At 36.3% G+C, this 27,747-nt stretch overlaps 1 long non-coding RNA gene across 1 annotated transcript; it reads left to right on the top strand.

Annotated features, from left to right (window-relative positions):
* The first annotated feature begins 18,880 nt into the window (after positions 1–18,880).
* On the top strand, positions 18,881–20,443 carry LOC141480709 (uncharacterized). Its single transcript, XR_012464511.1, has 2 exons — positions 18,881–19,669; positions 19,971–20,443. It is a non-coding gene; the product is annotated as an uncharacterized lncRNA (long non-coding RNA).
* The last annotated feature ends 7,304 nt before the right edge of the window (positions 20,444–27,747 follow it).

Genomic DNA, 27,747 nt, shown 5'->3' with positions numbered 1-27,747 from the left:
TCATCAATATGGCTTTCGGAAAAAAAGATCAACAAGCGACCTCCTATCGTCACCCATATTTGAATTAACGCAATTGAGAAACATGAAGAGTCAAGAGCTGTTAAGTCAAGTGGCAAGGCAATATCTCGGATTTTGTTGTAATGAAACATGGAGTTCCGCAGGGCTCTGTTTTAGGTCCTCTACTTTTTATAATTTATGTTAATGATATGATGTTCAATTTGTCCCAACCAACTAATATACATGTAACTAGTTATGCTGACGATGTCTCCATCATACATTGTAACAGGGACAAATGTATTGTCGAACAAAATGGAATCTGAAGAATTACTGATAATATGGAACAAAAGCAACTATCTGACATTAAATCTGGACAAAACACAAAGAATCTTTTTCACACTGAACAATACGATAGCTAATAATGATATTAAGTTATTAGGAGTGCATCTAGACGTCAGTTTAAATTTTTTGTCACATTAGCCATTTATCCAAACGGTTATCGACGGCAACTTTTATTATTAGACAATTGGAGGGCAAGCTAACTGAAGAATTCATCAGGGTATCTTACTTTTCAATATTTCACGCAGCAATGACGTATGCTATAGTTGTTTGGGGTGCATCAAGTCATACAGCCAAAATTTTTGTCTTGCAGAAAAGAGTTCTAAGAATTATGGCAGGGGTTGATTATAATGATCATTGCAAACCACTATTTAAAAAATGTAAGATACTTACACTTCCCTCTTGTTTCATATATGAATGTTTGATTTATATAAAAAATAAAAATATTCGTGGTGATACCGTCAAATATGAGCAGGTACATGAATATTTCACAAGAGGAAAAAGTGATATAAGACTGCCAAAGCCTAGAACAACTAAGATCAAACAATCATCTCTGTATCTATCGATAAAATTTTTTAACGCTCTTCCTAAGAATCTGAAAAACGAAACGTTGAGTTTGAGCAACTTCAAAAAGAAAGTAAAGAGTATTCTGATCGAGGAATGTTTCAACTCCTTTGAAGAGTATTTCAATTACTTTTCATATCCGATACCCTATTTGTAATCAAGTAACTGAATTTATTTATTTATGAAGTATACAAAGCTATACATATTTGTGTTTGAATATGTTTTTATTGTCTGACAAATGGTGTTGATTGTAATGGATTTTAAATAACTTAATTATTCGCTGTAATTCACACATTTTTACTTTCTGTTGTAACTGTTTTATGTGACGTATGTATAAACACTTTCGTGTAACAACATGAATAAAGTATCTATCTATCTATTTCTAAAGCCTTTGACCGTGTGTGGCATGAGGGTTTGCTGCCAAACTTCAATGCTATGGCTTGTCGGATCATTTTTGTGTTTGGCTCTGCAGCTTCCTGAAACAACGTCCCCTGCAAGTGGTCGTCGATGGATACCTCTCGATTACTTTTACCATCAATGCTGGTATTTCCCAGGGAACCACATTGACCCTCTCTTCATCACACAAGAGGTTGTATATCTCAATGAGGATCTAGAAATGATTTCGAGTTCAATTCAATTCAATTTCACAAAAACCCAGGCATCGGGTTTCACCAAGAAGATAAATGTTTCCGAACCGTATATAATAATGTCAGGACAGACAGTTCCGGTTTCTGCTTCGATAAGTTTGTTGGGGGTTGAAATGAACACCAATATGTCTGAGAAGACTCTTCTCACACCTGAACTAAAGCACGGTCTCCAGGTGGCGTTATGCCAACCAAATTAGCATCATCACAAGTTTTTCTCATCTCTAGGTGATATCAACTCAGTTAGCGAATTGGTCATCGAAAGGCAGTACTATAGTTCTGGTGTGGAAAAAGTGTTTTTGTCAAATCCTTTCAGCGCCAGATATTCCATTTCTAGCTATTACAATTACGAAATGATGTAATGCAGATTTGACTGCACATACATATCACCTTTAACGCATAAGTGATACTTCAGTGATCTTTGTCCTTTGAGAAGTCTCATCATCATTTTGGAGTTTTTCTCTTTCTGAACTCCTCTGCCTCCAAGAGAAAAGTTTCGAAACAACGAAACAACACATGATAAGGACAACCTCTTCATCGCCTCTAAAGCAAATTCAAATCCAAGATAGAGTGGATGTAAACATTGACATGCCCTACGCACGTGATATTGAAAATCCCAAGAATTGGCCAGGGTCGTATTTAGAAACAACATCTTGTTGATCGCAAATGCTATATCATACTTAGGAAAACTTTTTTATAATAACGAGTGAAATGTACAAGTTTTGCAGTTTAACGGGAAACATGCAAATAATATGTGTAATATAAAAAGATTTTCATTGGATCTTTCACAGCGCACTCAAGAATTATATGAAAAAAGACGTAATTATTTCTTTATTGATAATTTTTATTTTATGTAAAATCAAAAGGGAAATTAATCAAAATTATTCAACTGGATGACTTTGTTCATCAGTATTGTCATCCTCACCCATCTGAATTATCAGTGCCTCGATTTGTGCCTCTATTATGTTATCAAGCTTCCACATCTTTGTCTCGACTTCCGATATCACATGCCGAACACACTTCTCCCATTTCTCCGCTGTGACTCTTTTCAAAGCCTCATCAAAAAGTACTTTGAGATCTGCAAATTTGAACGTGCTGTTAAGCTGAGCTACAAAGTTCTTCACATTCGCCCATATTAAATCGATGGGATTGAGCTCGCAGTGGTATGGAGGCACAATTTTGTTTTGGCCTGCTGCCATCTCATCGACTATATGTTTTTGGTATTCAAGCTGCACTCCTTGACAATTTTTAGTAGCTGTACTCTTAGCATTGATTCTTCAAAGCTAATATTCTTTGATCGCAGCCAATTTTGGATTTCAACCTTCTTTGAAGACGTTGTCGAAATCTTCTCTAACCGTTGCGAATGATAAGATGCATTGTCCATTACAATCACAGCATTATCCTCCAGATGGGGTAGAACTTTAGAAAACCACTGTTCGAAAGATTCACCGTTCATTTCTTCGTGATAATCTCCAGTTTTCTTCGACTCGAAACACCACAGCCCTTCAGCAACAAACTCATTCTCAATGCCGATGTTTCAAATAATAACCCGTTTTCCTTTACCTGAAATTATAAAGAGGTATGTGAGTAAATGAAACAAATACGAGGGTTACTTTTTATATATTGATATTGAGGTAGGTCTCAATATAAATATAAGTTTACCTGATGGATTTGTTAATCTGGTGGATAGTCCATCTAGATAGGCCCTCCTAGATGAGGTCACAGTTTCATTGACCCATACTTTAGTGGTAGTATGACCAGCATCAACCCAGGTTTCATCCATATAATAAATTGTTCTCTGTTGTTTCCTATTGTTCCCTTTAATATTTAATTTTGGTCAAATACTCTCTCCTCCATAACAAAATATCCCCTCTATCCAATAATAAACTATTGCGCCCTCGTTTTTTCCATACAAAATTCAAATGTTTCAATACTTTATGGAATGTTGACCACTTAAAACTCGGCAATGAAACATCTTCATTTATTTCTGTGAGAACTTTGTCTATCGTGAGTATTTCATTTCTGAAAAGTACTCATGCACTTTCCTCCTAATTGCATGTTTATCAGCATCATCTACTGATTTTATAATGGTTTGATGATTCTGATTTGTATTCGGTTTGGAAAATGTATGATTTTGTTCATATTCCCGTAAAACATTGTAAATCGAGGCGCAACATACTCCAATTTTATCGGAAACTTTCGATACGACTTCGTCGACAGCCATGTCTCAATTTCTTCCATCTCTTTCTTGGACACATTTAAAATTACTCCTTCCATCTCAACTCTCAAATGTCTTTTTTGGATTGTTTCCTGGCTGGACTCAGAGGATAGCTCACAGTGTCATCAGCAGTGTCTGTACTGGACATCTTGGAAAACAATTTCAAACAATATACTATAACGCACGCCACACAAACACGCAAACGACTGATTACAATCCTGTGCTGGTACCGAACTCGTACAAAGAAGGCGAATTCACCAATGAACGCTGTCCTTTCCATCTGACACTGGGCGATCACGTGAACATCACGCTTCGGTTTTGTTTTACTCTATCTTGGATTTGGAAAGACTTTAGTTACCACAAGAAATGTTGTAGTATGAATCAGTTCAATCCTACTTGTAAAGGAAATTCGGAGTTTACTGATTTTGGGCTGTCTGATGAACTTTACATTTCCAATGCATGACTGTTTCCAATTGGCATAACTAACTATAGTATACACTTGGACGTGGTCAAAGCTTCGGAAGACGTTAGAAGGATTTTACTTTCAATTGAAAACCACCGTGAAAATCAAAAAAAATTGACAGACGAAATTATAAAGGAAGATACTGCTATTATGAAGAAAGTCGGACTGAAAAAGGATATTACATCAATGCTACGTATTACGGGGAAACAACGTCATAGAAGGAATCATACAATAGAAAACCTTTCAGGATACTGGAAGAGGTCTTTAGTGATACCATACTTGGATTCAATTCAATTCACCTCCCTTAAAGTACGTTTTGCTGAAGAAAACACGCCATAATTCGCACCCAGTACAGATGCAGAGGATGACAACTGCAAATCTGAAACAAACTTATGAATATATTGCTCAGTTTTATGATTTGCCGAGCATAAAGAATGAAATCAAACTTTGGCAGCAAGTGTGGCACGATAGGCTTAATCTAACGAATCTTACAGTTGTTGATGTCCTAAAAAAACAAATTCCTTCTTTCCCGAAACGGAAAGAGCATTGAAAATTTTGATCGCCTTACCATGCACGACCTGTACAGTAGAGCGATCCTTCAGCAGCCTTAGAAGACTGAAAACATGGCTGAGAAACACCATGGCAGAAGATCGCCTTAATGGTCTGGCCATGAGTGTACACAGAGCTATAATAAATAAAATTCTAAATAATTTCAATGATAAAGTGGTTGAAAGTTTTGCAAAAAGTCCCTGCAGTTTATGCTCAATCAAATATTATTTTTGTTAAAATTAATTTGATTACTGTGATTACTGTGAAATAAATTAATGTGTTTAAAAGTTTGATTTAGTTATTGTGCTGTCGAGGGCTTGTGAAATTTTATACATTGATATCAGAACCGTTCTTACTAGAATCATCATCGAAGCAAAGACTTCCAAAATGTAACGCTTTATTTCGACGCCGGCGTTCATATTTTTTATCCTCCATAATATTGCTCCTTCGCCCCCCCCTTAAGCATAAGCTGGCGACGCCTTTGTGATTGGGACTACTTATATCAAAGAGATGTGCAGTGATGAAAAATTCAGTCTCTTTAACTGTGACAACTTAAAATTATCCCTAAATAAGAGCTGGCGAATTCTGTTGTTTATCTGTTGAAAGTTACTCACCAAAGTCTCAGCTATTCTAGACGCGCAGTTGTTATGAAACAATCGTTTGAGTGAGTTGATGTGAGTGTTTTTATGAAAATGGACAAAATGGAGTATCGAGTGATGCCGACTGTTTTTGGGATAGTCATGCAGTTATTGCAATCTCAAACAGGAAAAATCATAACAGGAGCATACTACGCATCAATACTTGAAAAGCTGAATGCAAAACTTGCGAAAAAACGGCCACATTTGCAGAAAAAATCCTGTTTCACCATCGCCTCACACCTCAGCTACTGCCCGGCGAAAATCCACGAATAACGGTTTGAACTGCTTGACCATCCACCTCACTCACCAGATTTAGCCCCGAGCGACTTCTTTCTATTTCCCCATCTAAAAAATTATTTCATTTCAAGATATTCAAGATCATATTTTTGTCTCTTGACAAACAAAGCAACAGTCATTTTGTAGAATTAACATTGAGTCATTTCTTTGTGTGCTTTACTCTAGTGAGTATTGTATCGACATAGATTGTGGAGCCATGCTTATGTAGAGTTATTGTGAAAGAATAGCAAGGTGACAGAACAGCTTCTTGGCACAACACTTGGTCACTTGTTGTGAAAGCATTTTCCATTGACAATACTGTTTAGGCTTTCGCGGAGATGACATCGAAGATAAGTCAGAATGCATAAATCTCTGAGGAAGCTAGCCACCTGCGTCAGGGAAACGTCAAAAAGAAATTCCAAACAACGACTGCCTTCAAACCAAAAAAATAGGTCAAATACCTTGTCTCAAAAATTTTTTCAGTGCCTCATCAGAGGCACTACGAAGGGCACGACAGGAGTAAAGGTAATCGCATTGCCGACTCTTTAGCCAAGGAAGAGGCTGAACTAAGAATTTTAGGACCCAGTGGCACCTTCGGCCTGATGACTTCAGAATTGCAGAACTAGCCAAACGTCACACCAATGCTCAATCCCTTAAAAGATGGGATGGAGGCACTATGGAGCCTCAAATATACATTTGCTTACGTGAAGAAGTTGTTTTACTAGGAATTCGCTTTTCATTTAATTTTCTCTCTTAGCTTTCACATAAAGCACTATTTACTGATTGAAACTAGAGAAACTAACCTTTGACATCGACATGCAAAGGGAGTATATACGAGCGAAAAGTTGCATCCTCGGTACGAGATCATACTAATTAAACAGCTTTGGCGGATGCTTTCTTCTTCTTTCACTGTTCGTTCGTTTTCCGTCATCCAATGTGAAGATATTCGTTACCATTTGCACGTACTTCTTAGAAACACGAGCTTACATGAATAATCACCGCGAGAGCTGCTAAAATTGCACTCCACTCGTTTCCTCGAGATAAATAAACTAACGAAATGATTCTCCTGACAAATTCCCGGGCGTTATCGTCAAATAAATTTCGAGTAATTTTCATAAGATGGTTTCGATTCGCTGTTAGCGTTGCAGATGAATTGCTGCGATCCGTTATTCGACGTGAATAATTATATCATTTTTAGTGATATGCCAGCCGAGATAAGATTCTTTTCATGTCCCTATTTTGATTAATAGCCCAATCGATCTTTATGCCTACGTTATCTACGAACGAATTTGTGTTTCATTATGGAAGGGTATTGGGTTGAACAATGTTTAACATGATGTATGGTTTGTTATTTTATATCATGTCGAAATAATTCGCGAGCGAACGAGTTCCCCAAAAAAAATGTTGGCGTTATCGGTAATCAAATGTAAATAAATAGAATCCATTTGGATATTCGAGGATGATGTATGGGATTTTTCCAGCAACGAATATGAAACAAGGATTATTTTTGTAACTGAACAACAGAGAAAAATTTTACTGATGTAATAGATAGACGAGTGGTGTTAATTATAGGGGAATGGACAGGGGACTGGAGGCCCTGTCCGGGAAGCCAATGTAGCCTTACGGATGGGGTCGCCGGACTCCCGATCAGTGGCAGAAATAAGTAGGGTGAGAGGAACTAAGACTCCCTAAAAACCTTTGCAAATCATGCCACCGTGGACCAGCCTACCCAAGCTGAGGTGTGAGAAATCGCAAGGTGATATGCGATTACGAACGATCCCCTTGGGGAACTGGGCGAAACCTCATTATAATCAGCCTACCTCTAGTAATGCGGGGCTATGCCAGAGATGACCAACTCTTTCCTTGCTACTCGTGGGAACATACATGAATGAAACAAACACAAAAACAGAAACAACAAAAACAAAAACCAATCCCGAGGCTGGACAAAAGTGCTCACCTCAATCTAAGGCGGTGGCTGGAGATGAACAGAAATGTCCACTCCAATCTACCGCTTGGTATGAGGCTGGACATAGCAAATCACCTCATGATGTAATACAAAGGCCAAGGCGTAAGCGCATTTGCGGCGCCAAGTCCAAAAGGAGAAAGAGAGCAAAGGAGGCAGGAGTGGCAGCAACTATAAGTGCACCTGCGGCGGACGCCAAGAGCTTCGCCTTGAATGAAGGTAAGGAACCGGCTGCCCCTGCAGGGAAGCTCCCTCACTTGTGCACCTCGATGGAGGGAACCCCAAGAAGGGGTGCAACGATAGTAATGTCGCTGCATCTTCCAAAACCTTCGCCGAGGCCATCGTGAGACACCTCAAGGTTACCAGAGAGAGTTCGGCGAGTCTTGGCCTACACATGGCAATATAAAGGAGATGTCTCCTAGTGACCTGTCCACCTTCCTGGAAAGGACAGGATGGACCATGACCTAGGAGGACAACTCCTCGGGAGGATGTACAATGGGACACATGTGGTCTAAGTAATGTGGGTCTACACTCACCCTCCCTACTCTACAAATACAGGTGTCACAGCAAATTTATATGGAAATACAATTTTCCAACCCAAAGGACTACAATGAGGTATTCCATAATAGAAAAGTATTAATTCAGTAAATACGAGTCCGATAAAAAATCTCAGGAAGCAATACGAGTATTTGCTATGGGCTCATCTGGCTAACCGTATATTGGAAGTAACACCATTGTCCAGTCATATTATTAAGTTTCGACAACGTCTAGTCATGCAAATTTTGAAACAGCTCAATATCAACAAGGCGTCTGGTCCTGATGAAGTGGCCATCATTGTACTGAAAATGTGCGCCAATCAATTTGCACCAGTATTTTGCAGACTTCTCAAACTGTATTACAACGAAAGGGTTTTTCCTTCTTGTTGGATGATTGTTCACGTTCAGCCTATTACCAATTCACCAACTTCTTGAAAGAACGTTACGTGCAAGTGCCGGTATTACCCAGAAATTCAAATTGTCTTCAACTCTCTTTTCATTGTATATCAACGACTTATTGGAAATAAGCAAGGATCCAATATATTGCTTTGCTGATAACAGCACACTTGTCTCGTCATTCCGTTTGGTGGAGGTGTGCTTTAATAGTCGGGTACGCCCTACCATACGTAAGTTTTGAGAAAACTTTTAGGATGTTGAAATACAAGTTACTACTAGTTCATAACTATACCATCTATATTTTTTTAAACTTTTAAATACTCATTTTTAGACCGCCTATTATGTTTTCCTGACTCAACGGAATAATTTCGGAAAAGTCAACCACATGTGCAGTACACCGCTTCTATAGCGAAATAACACGTCTTATTGATGCTAGCGAGTGCCTTGTTGAGATATTTTGTGATCTTAGCAAGGCATTCGAATGTGTGGATCATGATATTTTGATGAGGGGGCTATACCAATTTTGGTGTAAAAGATAATACACTGACACGGAGTACAAGCTTTCTACAAAATCGCAAACAGTATGTGAAATGTTTGAGAAATGAACAATGCAATAAGTTGAGGGTTACGAATTCTACATTAGCTGATATCAACGTAGGTTTTCCACGGTGTTCTATTTTGGGACCTGTGTTATTTCCACTATATATTAATAATATTGAAAAACTATGTGATGCAGATGATATATCTGTACTTACGTCAGATCATTCTGATGAAATGCTCGGAACACGTTGTAATGAGCTGATCCGATCATTGGCTACATGGTCATATAACAACTCATTATTCTTCAATGTGAATAAGACACAATATCTTCGAATTTCACTAGTTCGGACTTCCATTGTCCACTATATAAAATGATTTGAAATCCCTGAAACAACTAAAAAAGAAGAATTAAAAATGAATAGCTGAAAATAACAATTATATCGAGCAAAATAAACCTGAAATGAAATATAAGTGAAATGAAATACAAGCAAAAATAGAATAATTGAATAAATAAAAATAAAGAAATGAAAAAAGAAAATAAAAATAAAAAGTGGAGAGATTCCAAGTCAAGTTAGTTCACGACGTTTCGATTGTTAGTATCTACAATCGTCTTCGGGTGATGACTGGACTGATTTCTCCGAGAGATGACTATTTATAGGTCGTTCGAGTACTTTCACTTGTCTTCGCTTTCCACTTTCCGCTTCACTGGTTCCGTGGGAGATGACCGTTTGGCGGGAGTTGGCCATTTTTCGCTTGATGATGGGTTTCCATATGTTGTGTATTTCTACGCTGGCTTGGCTAAATACGTTGTTGGACAACATGAATGCGGCTTCCTTGAATTTTCTCCTGAACCAATGTTCCTCTTTGTGCAAGATCTCAGCTTGAGACCACTCGATGTTGTGTTGATGGGTCCAAACATGGTACTGGTTGTGACGGCTTCTCTTCCTTGCGAGGCTCCTGCTGTCGTTTAGCCAAAGTCTTTTCTACCAACGCTTTGGAGTAGCCATTCCGTTGAAGATCATTTTTGATGACGTCTAGTTCCTTCTCGAGAAGGATGTCAGTTGACTAATATCAGAGCTTCATTCGCAGTGCTATCTTCTGAAAATTTTGAGAACGGTACTTACACATTCTCAATTGCTGATGGTTTATTACGGGCAAGTGGAAAGTCGTATGCGCTATGGTGTTTCTTTCTGGGGATGGTCAACCACGTCTCAGGAAGTTTTCATTGCACAAAAAAAAATTATAAGGTGCATCATGAATGTGCCTAGTACCGAGAGCTGTAAAAGTTTTTTCAGCAAATTGAAATTTTAACACTTCCATCGCTATATACATATTTTTAATTGCGTCTTTATATTTTCAAGAATAGTTTTGTGAAGAATTCTGATATTCATCAAGTAAATACTCGTTCTCAAAATCACTTCCATATACCAATTTGTAAAAATAGAGTACATTTCTGCTCTCCTGCTAATAAAGGCTAATGTGCATTTAATAAATTATCAAATGAATTGAAAAACTGTTCTTCGTATTGACTTTCAAAAAGCAACTCAAGTAATTACTTGTTACAACAAGTTTTTTATTCAACAGATGAATTCTTTTCAGAAGATATCTCATAAGAATATTGTTTTTAATATTTCTGTTATATTTCACATATATAACATTTTTATATGTTCAGAACTTTTGAATGCGAGTATTGGTATTTCAAAGCTCTGAATGTGAACTTGTTAAATCTACCTTGTATGTTTTTTTTTCTAGACTTTTCCAATTCAATATTTTGTCTCTTGGGAAATAAATTATTATTATTATTATAACTGGGAATCTCAATTTCTGAGATACTTACCTGACTTTGATTAAGATAACTGGTGTACCAAAAATACGAGATGGATGGCAATACTTGAGGCAGGTACGACTATCTGGTAACTTGGAGCAGACACCACCAACAACAGGAGACTTTGCAGAAAAACGAGATGGATATCGATTGATTAGTTATTTCGGCCAATTCCCAAACTCCAAATGATTTATAGATCACATTTGAGTACTTCATCAATGTGTTGAAGGATACCGAAATGGAGCACATCCAGAGCTAAGTCAACGTCCTACCATAAACGGTTTATAAATAGCTTCACTGGAATTCAAAGTTGCGAGAATTGTTTTTTCCCACTGCGGGATGGAAAGCTCGCTTTTCGTCTTCTTTATGTGCCTCTTTCTCTCCCGGTTAGATAACATTAACACGCATGCTTTAATGTTACCTAAGAAATTAGCTTATGACCATTATATTCATTCGACAAGAAATAAGGCGAAAGCATGTTGGCAAATGATAAATTTTGAGAGAAACAAAAACAACAATAATATAACTCATACTGATATGTCTTCTGATCAATTCAATGACTTTTTTGTAATATTACTAACAATATCATTCAATCTCTACCAACGGTATGCAAAGAGGGTTTACTGAATTTCAGAAATTTTACAGCTAATCTAAAGCAAATGGAACTTCAAACGTTAAGCCAGTCTCTATATACCTACACAGTAGGTTGAATGGACTGACGCCTATCACAAACAACTACTTCCCTGGCTAATACCACGAAGGGCGTTGGATTATATCCGACAGGCGTCAGTGCAGGAATCTTCACAGAAAATTTCCTGCATATGCAATTGGCAATACAACTGAAAGAGTCGACCTTCAATTAAGGAACGAGCACACTTGCAGACCGGTTTCGGGCTTATTAGCCACCCATCAGTGCAAGATAGTGACCATCATCGACCTAAAGTCAATAATATTCCACAATTGAAAATTGGAATTCTTCCAGAGTATTTCATTCCTCTTCCGAAGTTGGAGCGAACTTAACAAAATGTCACTCCACCGATTTTCAATTGTGGAATATTATTGACTTTAGGACGATGATGGTCACTATCTTGCACTGATGAGTAGCTAATAAGCCCGAAACCGGTCTGCAAGTGTGCCCGTTCCATAATTGAGTGACCAATAAGAAAATTTTACAGTTCTTTTTTTCATTCAAAAATTACAAATCAGATGCTCATGCACTAAATAGAGACCACCCAGATATTGTTGCAGCCTCTTTCTGAATTGATAAATGTAATATTTATAAGTGGTATTTCTCCTAATAACAGAGATATTTCTCTTGTTAACAATTATCGTCCTATTTCAATAATATCCATTTTCAAAATGATTGAGAAGATTCTTAAACAACGTCTCTACGCATATTTTGTAAAAAATGAACTATTCAACGAATCTCAGTTTGGTTTTCGTAAGTACCGCTCTACAGCGGAGGCAGTTCTCAATGTGGTGAGTGGAGTAGTCGACAATCTCGAGAAAGGTAACCACACATATTATTGGAAAAACTATATTACCATGGCATTAGCGGAATATCCCTATCCCTCATAAAATCATATTTCTCGAATAGATATATCAAGCAATAATTGCATTTCGAATTTAAAACTCGTTAAACATGGTAATCCCCAAGGATCAGTATTGGGACCACTTGTATTCATAATTTACGTGAATGATATTAGTAACTTCATGCATCCATATGAATCTGTTTCGTTTGCCGATGACACTACGTTCATTTACTCTGACAAAAAACAACATATTTCTCCCTCTTCTATTCTCACATTAGCTAAAGTGTTATACTCTGGGGCAACTCAACAGGGGCTGTGAAAATTTTTCAATTGCAGAAAAAAGCTCTCAGGATAATTACTAATTCTGGTTATAGAGATCATTGTCTTCCTCTGTTTTTGAAATTGAAATAATGCCATTACTCACATTATTTTTGTACAACGTTCTCATAGAATCAGCAATCAGACCTTCATGACTATGATCCCAAACATTGCAACAAATTTCGGACAAACCGCTATGGTTTGAGCAAATCACAAAAGAAAACACTGAATATCAACCTATCTTCCCGATGGTTTCAAATTCTTAATATGTCCCAATTCAAAAAAACAATGAAAAATTATCTTTTGAGTTTTTGCTTCTATTCTGTCGAAGAATACGTGAATCAGTTTAAATGTTTATAATGTCAACATACATACTCAATTTTGTTCTTATATTTTTGAATTTGTGTTTCTCGTTCGTTTTCATAATATTTTGATTGTTAACAAATCACTTTCATGCTATTTTTGACTTGCTACAAGCATTTTATTATGTAACGTGGTGAAATAAATTATCTTATCTCATTTTATCTTATGCTCATAACGTACTTTTTCTCTCGGTAACCTAGCGACGAACTGTTCATCAAACTTACAATGATAATTTCAAATACGTGACGACAGTAAAATTTTTAATCCGTGGTTGAGAAAGGCTGAATCAACGAAAGTATGGAACTTTCCTCCCTAGGCAGGAAATAGTATATTACGCAACACGGGTAAAAAGTACGGCATCCTCACCCGTACTTTCCTCCCAAGGTGCGTAATATACTATTTTCTGCCTAGAGAGGAAAGTACTTTTTTTCCCTCCCATTTGAAATATGTGAAACCAAAAACGTGCCTGGGTGTTGGAAATGGTAAATCCTCTCCATGAAGAACCGGCCTTCTTGCAGACGGAATATCCGGATATACAATTTTGTGTTTGCTCTTTCTTGAAAAACCAAACACGTTTGTCATGCAAAAGTAACAGTCGTTGTAATGATTTGTTGTTTCTTGCCAAGTCTTTGGAACTGCAAAAGGCATAGAAGAGTTTGCTATTTAACCAGTTACTTGGATTTGCTGCACAGATTTTGTAACATACGTGAGGAGCCCAATCCCGATCTTAATCATCAACAACACATCCAAAATACTTATGGTAAGCTACTTTGGTCATTTGAATAATTGGCCGTTTCTGCGATTTAGTAGTAAACTGACCAAATAGCTGCGGGATTAACGCAGCCACGTTTCTGTAGTTTGGAAATGTTTGTACTGTTGCGTACGTAGATTTCAAATATGTGATACTGTGTTTACAGAAGTCAACTTATTTTATTATTGAAGATAGCACTAGTATAATAATACTCTTCCTTTTCAGCTATTAGCTGAAGGGGACCGAAATAGTAAACCCCACGAGTAATATTTTCAAACGAATACACAAAATATCTCCCTTTCAATGTCAAGAGCAACGCTACATACGAAAACAACCGAAACAAAAAAATACGTAGTGACAGCAATCTTAACAAAGTAAATGGTAGCTGACAACCTATCGAGAAACATCGTGTTCAGCAAACGGAACGGGCTCCCCTAAAATACATCGCATTCGAACAAACGACGATCCGGAAACGCCGAAACTTGTTCCGAAATCGAGTTAACCCTTAGCTCCCGATACTCGAAAGTTTGTTTTAACTGGATTCCCGATACCATATACATAATTAAGAGAACGTTCGTCACAGAGGGTTCCTCTTTGTTTTCGAATTAGTGCATACGGCGGGGATAATCCGATAAAGACGAAGAAGTCTTGTGTTGCAACAGTATATCGCCCTCATTTGCAACTGGCAGAGACCTAATTGACGATGGACGAACGTTTGAAATCATCTAACGAGCCGAAACGGGCCAGGCGGAATTTAGTATGTGCTAATTAGCGTCTTGAAGGATCTTATACTTCAGAAAGAGCAAATTCCAAATGGCACAGTTGATGGAACAAAGACGTCGTTTCTATTGTGATGGTGGATTCTTTGTTTTACCGTTTTCTTTCATTAAATAGTGTAAACAAATATATAAGTGGAACATCTGGTGATACAAGAGTGGTCTGAAATGTTTCAAAAAGGAAAAACTATCACAGGAGCATACTACGCATCATCACTTGACAAGCTGAAGGGAAAACTTGCGGAAAAACGGCTACATTTGCAGGATAATAAAATCCAAGACAAAGCACCGTCTGACACCTCAGAGGTTGCCATGGCAAACTGCTTGACCGTCCGCTTTACTCACAAGATCTAGCCCCAAGCGACCTGACTTCTTTTTGTTTACTCATCTGAAAATTGCGCTTGGAGGATAGAGATTTTCGACAAATGAAGAGTACTATTTGGACGGGTTACAGAGATGGAAGCATCGCTGGTTGAAGTGTTTAGCTATATGCCAATTGTTACGGCGAGTTATGTTAGTTCCAGAGGTTATAGCAGTAAAAATAAGGAAAACGATACAGTTTTTTTAATTTATACTCACTGAACTTTATTATTCAACTTCTACATTTTTTAAATATGGGATAAGCTGATACTTCCATACCTAGAACAGAAAGATCTATTACCTAGGAATGTTATAATAATTTTTCTTTCAATACTTACCACAGACGAGTCCAGCGAAGTCAATAGTATGGGTAGGGTTCATCGTCGAGGATCTGCTTTTGAGTAGATAGCCAAAATAATGACCGTTTACTAATTGTTTTCATCATTTTGGGAATTCATAACCTCACTTCTGCTTGTCATCAGAAGGTTCATTAGAACTACAAGGTCACTTCATTATAAATATCAGGGTTCCCAACCTAAAATATAAAGAACGACACTAATTAAAAAAATCTGAAAATAAGCGGGTTTTTCTTTGTTGAATATGAAAAAAAGGAGAGTTGAGGAGAATGATCGTTTTTCGGTGTTCTAGAAGGACTGGAAAGATGCGGTTCGCTTTTTGGGGATTTTTCTTTGAAACCCTTGTAATTTTGCGAAAAAGTTAATCAAAGGAAGGTCCTCTGACTATTTCAAGAAGATTTGTTTCCGAATTACACAAATTTGCTAAATTCACATTGCACTCAAGGCCACCCATCATCGAGGGCCTTTTTTCCTCTTTTGCTACTTGCTATTTTACGTTACGTGGACTCATCAACTACCCTACTTTACATCAATTTGCCTTTACGTAACGGTTCAGTTCAATGGTTTTACCTACCATTGAAGATAAGGGTCGAATATCTAGTTGAAGATAGCCCAGGGTAGTATTCATCACTCAAGCCTGGATCATTGGTTGGAAAATAAGCTCCTCCAGGAGCGCTATCACTTCCCAATTTGGACATTCAGTCGAAATGATTACGTAGCGAGTATTTTGGATGCTTTGTTCGAACGCCTAGGCCTACCCTGCTACGCTGTCACTCTTGACAAGACAACATTCTCCTACGAATTATTTTATTAATTTTTTCCTTCAAAATAAAAAAAATAGCCACGCTCGAGAATGTCGAAATGACGTTATTTTTTACAACTTTTCTTCCCTCCCCTTTCTTTACGTCACTCTCAAATTGTCAGATTACTGGAATATACACTTTTTAGAAGGTAATTGACTCACCCAACCTTAATCTGACGCGCTTGATAATTTCTAATGCTCAATTTCTTCTTACTAATCTGATCCTTTATCACTCACAGGCGGCCTTATATATGGGGCTCATATTTGGTGGAGATACTTAACCGGCTACAAGGTATCCCCCTGTATATTAATCTGCCGCGCTTTAGTAAATCCCGAAATCCCCGCTTGGGCTCCTCCCCTATTATAACTCGCCTCACCTGAATCCGACAAATTCGCCGACAGAGCACAATCATTAGAAGATTTTATTTTTGTTTTTTCGCGCTACCTATCCAAATCCACTTTAGCGATTCATTGTGATCTTCCCATTTGCAAATAGCGTCTACTCCCGTGCCTTTTCATTAATCTTGTTTATTCGCTCGGTACTCAACCTCCACCGCTAAATAGATATTTATTCAAGAGTCCTCTTTATCTGAATTCAATTTTCACACGGAAATGCACTTTTCCAACGAGTCCATTATTCGCGGTATACTGCCTGGGTTTTTCACATAGATAATCCGACCTGGTAAGCTCATTACCACGAATAATATTTTTTTGTTGTTCCCCGTTCAGAATCCTTCTGGGTATAAAAACAAAATACGACTTTTTGAGAGACTTCATATATTTATTTTTAATGTAATTGACTGTTCAATAAAAATATATTATTCGACGCGAGAGATAAATGAAGTTTTTTAAGGACAAAACACAAGCACTTCAGGAAAATCCTTAAGGTGTTCTGAGAGCGGTTCCTGTGCGACAGTAGCGATTCACGTTGGTTTTTTTTTATTTTTATTGATCACCATGCTGTCTGGACAAGTCACATAAAATACACATATATGACATATATAAATTGTAAATTATAAATTATTTACAACGTAAAATTACAACATAATTACTAACACATGACATATGAAACAAAATTTGAAAGTGAAACATAAACATATTAAGGTCCATATAGATTATTAACAAATCTGTAAGTCATATTTATGAATAAGAGATATAATTTGAAACAAATTTAACCAAAAAGAATGAAAAAATAACAGAAATTGTAATGCAAATTAACTTAGGACAATTCGAAATCATTTACTTCGTAGTAGGCTTTCCTCAACAGAATACTCTTTAGTTTCTTTTTGAATATTTCCAGGTGTGCATCTTTCAATTCAATAGTTAATTTATTAAACACTCTCATTCCTAGATAATTGCGACTAGTACTTGCTAATTTATGTTGTGGAATCAGCAGGTTGTCTCTATTTCTTGTATTATAATTATGATTATCACTAGTGTCTGATAGTTGCTGATATTTTCTTTTATGAATACCAAGTTAGTATATATGACTGATGAAGGTAACGTCAAAATACCTAGCTGTACAAGCCACGGCTTACAACTTTCCAATCTGTTTAAACCTACAATTGCTCTGATTGCTCTTTTTTGGAGTAAAAAAATAGGCTGTAAGTAGATAGAGTGACCCCAATTTAATAATACATATGTCATAACATTATGAAATAGTGAATGGTATGTCATGATAGCCGCTTCCCTACCTGAATTAATTTTATCTTGTCTAATAGCATAGATGGCCTTAGATACCCTATTCGAAAGATTGTCTGTGTGAGTTTTTCACGAAAAGTTGCTGTCCAAATGAATTCCTAAAAACTTTAATGACTGAGCATAATTTCCTTGGTTTAAGAATATCATAGAAGCTGTTTTCGCTTCATTGATTCGTAATTTATTTGCGTTAAATCAATCATTAGCTGACTCAGTTATGTCCTGGATAACAGTAGTTTTCTCTCCTTGTCTTACCCCGTATAAAATGTTGTGTCGTCGGCATATAAAATAGTCTTCATATTAATTGAAATGGGCAAATCGTTTATATATATAAGAAACAGCAAGGGTCCAAGAATACTGCCTTGTTGTACTCCGTATTTTATTGGGGATTGTTTACTGAATTCATTGTCAACTTATTGTCATGATTTTTTTATTGATTCGGCCGTTACTTGATGAAGTTTCATAGTTATTTCACAAAATACACTTTAACGATTTGATCTCCACAAACTCCACAAACACAAAAGTTGGTGGAAATCAAATCGTTTAGTTTGTGAAATTATTGTCATGAATCGCTGAAGATTAAATTCATTTGAAAAAAACGTTATCTGGACGTTAATTCCACATAAACGCAGTTCTCCAAAAATCTCCAACCTTTTTCGATGTTTTAGACTATCAAGTTTGCAAGTGATATTCGTGTATCCAATCACCCACACAGCACCAAATATTCATGGAATATTCCCTGTATATCATAAAACGAACGTATATATTCCAAATATTCATAGAATATTCTTGGAATATATACATGCCTTTAGAATATTCATAGAATATGCTTCAATGAATATGGCAGGATTATTCCCGAAAGAATGTGCACAGAATGTCTAAAAATGGATTATTCTCCCTTGAATATTCTAAGAATATTGTCGATCGAATATACCATATGGTATATTCTTAGAATATATCCCCACGGTATATTTTGGAATATTCTATACAATGAAATTTTGAATTATTCAAATAATTCAATATTATTAAAAACAAAAATATTTGAAGATCTTAATCGAATGCATAACCTAATGTATATAACCCTGATAGTGTTAACCAGTTTTTGAACTCAACGCGAAGATTCTGGATGAATTGCTCCAACAGCAACTGTTGGAAACGACAAAAAAATTTGAATGGGTCAATAAATGAACCAATTGCATCAATAAATTGGTTAATTCTCATCCTATTTGTCTTTTTGTATTTGAAATTATTCAATTACAAAGCGAAAAATCCTGGAAACAGAGAAATGGGGAAGTGAAGAATTGGAGTAAACGTTTCTCATTGGTCAATTGAAGTGTAGCGCGCGACAGTCGAATAAGCTTTGTGAAAGCGGCTGTCCCTTAATGCTTGGTACCTTTGCGTTAAATTCGACATTTGATTCAACATGGCGGTTGACGTGGCAGGTTCGCGTGTGTAATGCATGGTGTGTTGGTGTTATTATCAAAGTATAATTCTGTCTCGTTCAGTGTACCATTTATAATTTGGGGTTGTCCAATTTGCAGTACAGCGAATAGTTTGATTTTGGATCTTCAAACAGGAGAGTTGCATATATTCAGTCTTCAAGAAAAGTAAGTAAAATGCAATAGTATCGATAGTAAAGTCATGGTGATTAACCTACTATACCTCATTTTAGGTTCGAGTAGAGTTGGTGTGTGGGATTTGTTGGTTTGACTAAGTACATGTTTGAACTAGAGTGATTTCAGTTGTGTATCTTCAATTGAGGAAAGTAAGTGAATGACACATTCATTTGTATCATTTGTTTTCATAATTTTTATCACTCGTTTTCAAGATAGTATCAATTTGCCCAAAAGGAAACAGAGTGGTACCTGGTACAGGCAGGTGCGCCAAGGAACTGAAAACGTAATGAGTACTTTTCAACAAGACAATGCAAGTTGTTCTCCAAGTCATAAAATGTTGTAAATGTTCATGAGTAACCTATGCGAAAAATATCTATTTGAATTTTATTCCAGTTTTATTGTGCCACTTTCAAATAGTGATAATGAACGTTAATGTACATTTTGTTCCAGATATTAGTATTGAAACACTGGCTGATGCATTGTTGGACAAATATAAGGAAAACTATTCTGGCGAGCAAAGTTTGGATATCTTTAAGTAAGTGAAATTCATTGAAGAACCCATCATACCACTCATTTTAAATACTTCATTTGTGGGTTTATTTTTTTAAGTGAGAAACCTAACCTAACCAATTTCTTGATGTAATTCATTTTTTCTTTTTCAATGAAATGATATATTTCTTATTTTTTAATTAGTGTTGATGAATTTACAGAGTTGTTATTTTAGTATATTTTTTAGTATACATTTGTTTGAGAATAGGAACATCCTAATTTGAATACATTTCTAATATTTGTAATATGACAGTATTCAGGAATATTTTATTCAGTGAATGAATATTTTGAATTAGATTTTTTATTTTTAATATTGGTTGAAACGTCAAATATTTCAGTGTATATTGTTTTTAAAATATATTTGTTTATGAATATTATGTGTTTTATTACTTGTGTGAATCTTGCATCAAAATGCAATATATACATGTTTACTCGTCACATTCTTGGAATATTCCAAATATTCCTAGAATATTCATAAAATGTATTTAAAGAATATTCTATGGTGTTTCCCTATTGTATATTCCTACAATAAACTAAGAATATCCTGAATATATTATGAATATTCCTCGGGTTCTATTCCTGGAATATTCTTAATAGAATGTACCTTACATATTCTAAGAATATTATAAGATATTCCCAAGGAATATTCTTAAAATATATCAAAGGTTCGCCAGGAGCACTTCCAGGGAATATTCTCCAGAAGATATATATCCTTAAATGTATATTCATGAAATATACCTGGAATATCTATTGCTATGTGGGCAACTCCAGCGACATGACTATGCCAAGACATATTGCTGTCCATTCTAATTCATTTTAACAATCTTATCGAAGCAGAATGCTGAATTGTCTGTCATTATATTCGGTTTGGATACATTTATCTTTTTGAATAAAATCGTTGCCTGGGTTTTGGTGGCATTGAATTGAGACTGTTTACTTTCACCCCAATTCGAAATCACTTCAAGATCCTCATCCGCATCCGATGTACTGGAATCCAAATGGAATGATGAGACAAGTGTGCTGTCATAGCAATATATTGGATTCTTGTTTTTTCCAATGAGTCGTTGATATACAATAAAAAGAGGGTTAGAGACAATATGTTTCATTGGGAAAACCAGCTGTGATGATAAAAGTATTCGACAAATTAAAGTCAAAGGAGATTATCATAAATCAATCGAGTAAGTAATGTCCATTCTTTGTGAGTAGAATACATTATTTTTTCTACTATTTATAATTCCATTAAAATTAGCAACCTGAAAATAGCATTCGATCTCATATATTTAGAAATTCGAGTTGTCAAAAAATAATAAAACTGACATGAAGACATTTGAATGTATGACTACTCTCACTCTGTTTTTGAGTGAAATATATCAGCTTCTTTGCCACGTTACAGATTTTGGTAGGAATACACTCGTTTACACTTCTTTTATCCATTTTTTTCGTGCTAGGAATCATACAAATGCCAAAAAAAAAAGGGAAAACAACACAAAAGAACGGCAACAAAGTGTTGCCTATCTCTGCACGTAGCTGCACCGCGCTGCTGAGGTCAATATCCAGAAACACGTGACCGTAGTTTTCCTCTTCCTTTCCTGAAGTGCTGTTTCGTCGAATCTTCTTATTTTGATCACATACACTCGATATCTTTTTTTTAAATTTATGTTCGGAACCCGGAAGTCACTCAGGTAGCTGTTACTGCCTACGTGGTAATGATGGGTGTATCCTAGAAATTCCAGGTCTCCTAACTGGAATCACTGTTGGTGACTCCGTTAGTTTGTGTTGTTTTCGGCAACCAAGTGTTGCCCGTCTTTGTACTTGGCTGGACCACGCTGATGAAGCCCATAGCCAGGAACACCTGTCCGTGGTTCAACCCCCCTTTTTAAGAGTGCTTTCGATAAGAATGGTTTCATGACAATACGAAGGTATCCATTCTAAATAGGTGTAAAGCTTCTTCATAATCTCACCGATTGCAGTCAAAGGGAAAATGTAGTGTTGTTGAATATCTAAGTCGATGAGAGGGTTTGATAATATATTATGTATTCACTATATTTTGAAAGCTTTTTCCCTATATCCTATGTTCCTTTCCGATGTCAAAAATGTCACAGACCGAATTGGTAGAATCTTAGTCAAACACAACGTGAAACCAATATTTAGGCCAACAAAAACTATCAGGCAAAGTCTCAGATCAACGAAAGATCCTAGAGAACCTTTAGCAAAGCCAGGAGTATACCAGATTCCGTGTAGCTGCGGATCGGTCTACATCGGAACCATGGAACGAAGTATATACATGGTGGGCCATCGAAAACTTGACATGGACGTTTTGGGTACTAATCTTGCGAATCCTAAAAAACGCTCACATAGGTCGATTTTTATTGGGAGTGGGAGAGTTTTTTCCCCATTTACATCGTCGTCACTTCAACCCCGGAGCAGAGGGGTGAACAAGCCTTGGAACTGTGATAGGAAACTGGGGGTGAGTCGCACATCGTTTGGAAGATCTTGGAATTCTCCAAACAAAGATGAACATTTCCTTTAATTTGGACGAACCATATTAAATTTAGAGTTGGAGTTACTTACTCTATTATCATGTTAGCATATGCTCAAAATGGGCACCTCCAGCTTCCATGCAATAATAGAAATTCTACTGGAAACGTTCTCGAACATTGTGGAGCATTTCTGGAGTGATTTGGCTACATTCATTTGTGATTCGTTGCCATAAATCTTTGAGTGATGCAGGAGAAGTACAGTAAATTCTGCTTTTCGAATAACCCCACTGAAATAAATCTAACAGCGAAAGGTCTGGTGATCGTGGTGGCTATTCGATAGTGCTCCGCCTTTCAATGCAGTGATCCGGAAAAGTCTTATCTAAATACTGCCGAACAGGCAGAGCATAGTGCGGAGGAGCCCCATCTTGTTGGAATATCAACAGATCCTCCCGATAATTGTGGTCATTTTCAATAATACCAGTGAGAAGGGGATTGATAGTATCTTCCAGAAGCTCCAGATACATTTGTCCAGTTAAAATGTCTTCAAAAAACAATGGGCCAACAATACGGTCTTCAAAAATTCCAGCCAATACATTTAATTTTTGTGGACGTTGAGTAGGCACTTCATGAAAAATGTGAGGATTTGAAAACCCAATAGCAACAATTATGGCGATTAACTGTGCCATTTAGAAAAAAAAACATTCATCACTGAAGTAAATGTTGAAAACAAAATGTGGATTTTCCACCGCTCGTTTACTAACTAACTCGCAAAATTACAAACGTCGATCAAAATCATCTTCATTCAGTTCTTGCGTTAATGTTATCTTGTAAGTATGAATTTTGTGGGTTTTTAAAGCACGCCGAATGCTAGTTCTTGACACCCCGAAAACAAAAGCTAACTTTCTTGTGCTCAAAGTATGGTCAAGCTTAACATGACCCAGAATTGCCACTTGTGTCGCCTCATTTGTTACTGGTGGTTCAATTTGCCGTTTTTTATTTGCTACAGATCCAGTTGAGCGAAATTTTGCAATTAAATCGAAAACATAATATCGCGACACATTCTTCCCATGTTGTTGATTGAACAGTTCAGCGGCTCTCGCAGCAGTGTATCAATTTAGATATCCCTTTCAACATAAAGAGAAGAACTAAAATAATTAACAAAAAAGTAGCGTAAGTTCCAAATACATTTCAATTGAGCAGTGGCGTACAACAATTTGTTGCTGTTAACAATATTGAAACAGTTAATTATCGGAAAGAACTCTCCAAATAAAAAAAAATGTAGACCACTGTTTAGAGAATTCGAAGATCTTTCAAACGATGTGCGACTCGCCCCCTATTCCCTATTAAAATTCCAAGAGTTGCTCACTCCTCTGCTCCGGGGTTGAAATGACGACGCTGTAAATGGGAAAAAACTGCCCCCTCCCAATAAAAATCGACTTGTGTGAGTGTTTTTTCGGATTTGCAAGATTAGTACCAAAAACCTCCATGTCAAATTTTCGATGACCCACCCTGTATAATTATTACTGTATAATAGCCTGTTCTGGAATATTAGGTTGTCTATTTCAATAAAGTATTTAATTTCATATCATTTTACGTCAAATTATTTCGCGTCGAAATAAAGTTCAAATTGTAGAATACAACTGATCAAATGGAATTGGCTTAAAATCAACATCAAATGACAAAAAAACTATTGATTAAAACATATACTCTAACAGATAAAAATCGTCCCATCCAGAAGTGAATGTTCCATTTTCCAACCCATTCATACAAATTTAAGCTCTGTTTGGTCTATCAAATAAACATTTTTCCGTTTCGTAATGAAAAGCGTCTGCTATATATTTGACAAAATTGATTGAACGCATGTAATCTACCCAATGAATAAAAAATTATTTTTACAATGCGCCCCTATAATCACCATAGCTCAAATCATACGTTCCAAAATAAAAGAGAACTGGAACAACAACTCTAATCATACGGCTCGGTTCTGTGTCAGTTGGTTTGTTTCCCATGATTGTGCAGATTCGTGAAGCTAAAAGCTAGCAATCAGTTCGAAATTCCCTCGAATTACACTAAACTTTTATAATACGAGTATTGAATGGTATGGAGCCGGTGAAAAATCTTCGGAGTTTCGGTTCGTTATATTTTATTATTTCCAGAAAAATTCTGTTGGAGTTTGAATGTTGTTTCATTTCGGGTAATTAGGCTTCGAAAAGTTCAATCGCACGGAAAATAATTTGGGTACTCTCAAGTTTGAATTTGAAAAACACGAAAGCCCCTGAAACGGTAGGCCATTCCCATATTGAGTGTTTCATTTTTATTTCATCGATACCCTATCATAGTGTATCAAAACAGTGACATGAATATGGATCATTTTTAGAGAAAGATAAGAGTATTGTTTCAGATAGATGAACTACTTTTATAATCAACTGCTAAAAGTAATTATATGACGTCTGTTCCAACAATAAGGTGGATGTGCAAGTTTCGCGGACTTCATGCATTTGATTAGGGATTTTTTGAACTTATGGGAGGGTGAATCGCTTTGTAACTAAGGTGTCGTTCCCACTGGATCGATTGGATAAGCGATGCAACGTGAGCAATCTCTTATCGCCCAATGCAACTTTTATCCTCGCAACACTCCAGTGCGCGGCTTGGCATGTGGGGGTTGAGCAAACCGGCCATCGAATGCCTGCGCTGGACACGGGAGTGACAGAATAACTTGTGGTTCTGTTATTCCCTAACTGAATGGCATCCTAACGATGGCTCAATCCTGAGGTGGGTGTATTCGTGCCAAGAGGATGCATGACACTGAGTCTATCAGCTGTCTCTACGGATACTTCGAGATACCGGGTGCCTGAGTCTATCAGCTGTCTCTACGGATCCTTCGAGATATCGGGTACCATCGCCTTGTCACGGTAATGCGGGGCTCTGCCGTTATTGACCTTCTTTCCCTAGCTACTCGTGGGACTTTTATGGACAGAGTAAACTTAAAAATTCTTTCTGACACTGAGTCTATAGAGGAGATGGATGTCGAATTTACGACTCCAACTGACCTCCCTGTAAATTTAGTTCAGGAGCGAGTCTATGGAGGAGATGGATATCGAGTTCACGACTCCAACTGACCACCCTGTGACAAAGTTTTCATCTGTCACAATCTGTTTTAACTACAGTGATGTAGAAACTATTCCATTTTGTAAACGAAGGTTTCGGTACACGGGATGATTCTCGCCCGCGTGGAATTTTGTTTTCGTGTTTTGCATTTGATTATTCTTGGCAAATTCATTCATTCATGAAAACAAAATGAATTTAGTCTACTTGAATTCAATTAGAGAATAACAGGACATTGTTTTCACAAAACAATCAGGTGATATTCTGAACGCAACAGTTACCCTTCGATTTTAATATAAATTATAACGCGTTATAGATTATAACGTAAAGCAGGATCTACATAACTTACTGACCTATCTAAACTTGACCATGCATGTTAGTGAACATACAAGAATAACCATGTATTCAGCCACTATCATTGACTATATCTGCTCAACTTTGGAAAAACAGAATATTAGCTGTAAGACTGTTCCCACAGTAACTACAAACAGTGGATAAAAGAAGTAAATATAGATACGGACGAATATATAGCAAGGCGAACTACGAATCATTCTGAAACCTATGTATTATAACATCATGGGCAAACGTTATGAACTTTGATAATTCAGTTAACATGTTTCAAAACTACCTAAGAAATATATTCGAAAAATGTTTTCCAATGAAAAAGATCAAAATCCAAAATAAAGAAATCGGCAATAAACTTGAGATCACTACATACTATTGAAACATGCATAACTGATGAAATTTTCATATCATATTTCAATACATACAGACCAATTTATAGAAAACTAATAAAGCTTGCCAAACAACGATATTTTGGAGACCTTACTATACATGGCTGAAAATAAAGCAAAAGATAACTGGGCTATAATAAATAAACTACGTGGAAAAGGTAATATATTGCCTACTAATGCGGATATAGATCCTAAAGTGTTAAACCACTTCAACAGTTCGATAGCACAAAAAATAACATCAAAATTACAATCGACAATCCATCCAACTGAGTTTATGACTAATATAAATATTCCAGATAACTTCAACCTATTTGATACAGACATATACGAACTGAAGCAAACTATAAATGAAATAAAGAACAAAACTTCATCTGATTATGATGAAATATCCCGTGAAATTTTAGAAAATCTCCCAGAATACGCTTTAAATATTCTTGCTGAAGCCATTAATAAATCATTTCATTCTGGCAGATTTCCTACATGTCTGAAACTATCAATAGTCAATCCGCTTCATAAAGGTGGTGAAATAAATGATCCATCAAACTTCTGGCCTATATCATTGCTTCCGATACTGGTTAAAAAGAGAATGCTCAACTTCTTAAGTAATCATAACATACTATGCGACTCTCAATATGGATTCCAAAGCCATAAGAACACAGGCGATGCAATCTTCTCTTTTCTGGAAGATATATATATATATATATATATATATATATATATATATATATATATATATATATATATATATATATATATATATATATATATATATATATATATATATATATATATATATATATATATATGGATTGATACGAGTTTTCTAAAAATTAAACATGAAAGTAGCCTTCAAACCTCCTCGTACACTTCAACAAATATTGGGCAACACGAAAGACAGGATGATGAATAAAATAAATTCTAGGATCCACAAAATAGGCCATACGGGTTACGACTAAAGTATGTTGGTCAAACTGAATGAACTATATCAACTCGTTTCATAGAACATGTTGCACATATTCGATTTCATACACAAGAGAACTCTAGTGTCCATCAACAATTTGAAGAGACACGGTGCCTGGAAGTCGATCAATGTCGCTGAAGGATATTCAGATAATTCACTCACAAACAAATTTGAAATTTTCAATACCATTCAAAAAGTATCAGATATGATCAATCAATGTGGAACGGAAACATTACCTTCTTGTTCTGACTTCAACAAAAGGCGTTCAAAAATACCCAAGCATTTCAAACAAATTGAATCCCTTGAAAATTAGCAATTGCTCGAGTTTTCATATGGATATTGATATAAATAAGAATGAAAATATTTTTGTCAGTACCTATCTTCTGTTTGAATTTCAA

Source organism: Leptinotarsa decemlineata, unplaced genomic scaffold (assembly GCF_025532065.1).
Source record: "Leptinotarsa decemlineata unplaced genomic scaffold, Ldec_3_MD MMD2_tig00000008_RagTag_RagTag, whole genome shotgun sequence".
Taxonomy (NCBI): Eukaryota; Metazoa; Arthropoda; class Insecta; order Coleoptera; family Chrysomelidae; genus Leptinotarsa; species Leptinotarsa decemlineata.
The sequence above is the reverse complement of the archived record's forward strand: the minus strand, read 5'-3'. Positions and strand labels throughout refer to the sequence as shown.